Source organism: Octopus bimaculoides, chromosome 3 (genome assembly GCF_001194135.2).
Source record: "Octopus bimaculoides isolate UCB-OBI-ISO-001 chromosome 3, ASM119413v2, whole genome shotgun sequence".
NCBI classification, from domain to species: domain Eukaryota; kingdom Metazoa; phylum Mollusca; class Cephalopoda; order Octopoda; family Octopodidae; genus Octopus; species Octopus bimaculoides.
The window spans coordinates 7,730,387-7,731,781 of record NC_068983.1 but is presented as its reverse complement, the minus strand read 5'-3'; the positions used below and the strand labels follow the sequence as shown (position 1 = coordinate 7,731,781).

General features: G+C 30.7%; 1 protein-coding gene across 1 annotated transcript in view; it reads right to left on the bottom strand.

The window, feature by feature from the left end:
• LOC106882030 (transient receptor potential cation channel subfamily V member 5) overlaps positions 1-541 on the bottom strand; it is a 156,109-nt gene extending 155,568 nt beyond the window's left edge. Inside the window, exon 1 of the mRNA XM_052966702.1 lies at positions 463-541. The gene's annotated coding sequence lies outside the window, so the exon portion shown is untranslated. The remainder of the gene's footprint in view (positions 1-462) is intronic.
• Between the last annotated feature and the right edge of the window lie 854 nt (positions 542-1,395).

Sequence of the window (1,395 nt, the reverse complement as noted above, 5' to 3'; positions counted from 1 at the left end):
ATATATATATATATATATATATACAATGGGCTTCTTTCAACTTCCGTCTACCAAATCCACTCACAAGGCTTTGGTGATCCCAAAGCTATAGCAGAAGACACTTGGCCAAGGTACCACACACTGGGACTGAACTCAGAACAATGTAGTTGGGAAGCAAACTTCTTACCATGTAGCCACATATCAGAAATTTCTACTTAATAATATATAGTTAAAATGAGAGCGAGATTGATAGGTTTTGTAGGTTAAAGTTAACGATTACCCAACATTATATGGGAAATTTGTATCAATAAAAATTATGTATTTGTTATAATAAAAATTTACCATTTAACAAATTGTACTTTAAGTAATTTAAGTAAGAACTGATTTTAGCTGGGTTTTGTAGGTTAAACTTAAAGATTACCTAATATCGGATGGAAAATTCAGTCAATAATTGTAACACAACATAGGACCAAAAACACTTACATCTCTATTTCTGTGATTTTATCTTCATCCCTTCTCAGTGACTCTGGCAAGAGCTGGTGTGTATTTGCCAATCGAGCTGGTTTAATCAATTCTCCTTCATTGGAGACAGAAAAAACATGCCACGACGTGAAATAGCGTGTGTGATAGAAACATGTGATTACATACAGATGCTCGTACAAACATATGCACATACATACAGACATGAATGCATACATATACACATTTGTGCATTTGTATACTTACATACAACACAGTACACAGATTTATAAATACATATGAACATATGTAGATGTGTGTGCATATACCCACATAGAGACAGACGCTTACATGCATATATACATTCATACATTTATTCATACAGATATATATTTATATATACACACACACACACACATTAATGTGTGTATATGTAAACAGGTGTGTGCATAGAAACATATGTAGACACAGGCATATTTATACATACACATGTGCAGAGGATATAGATATTTATATATTAATAGACAGAGATTGCTATACATATACATACTTACAAACACAAGTGTATATTCCATACATCTTTAGTAATTATATAATTACTATCATACCTCTATACACATTCTATACTAACGTTTTTATATATACACTTGTATATAGATTCTCTCTTCCTTCATATGTGTGTACATCTATGTCTACATATTTGTGTGAGTATATGCACACTTACACATATACACATACATACATAAGTGTGCATATATACACACACATGCACATATATATACACACACAGAGTGATGTCAGTATATGCATCTAATATATATATATATCAAGTCATCCCATAAGTTCTGTCCGATTTTACCCTTTTTAAAATTGAATGAAATATAATAGTATCTTACAATGTCTAATGGAATTAAAAATTATTTTTATGCATTTATGCACATTTAAACTAATCAAATA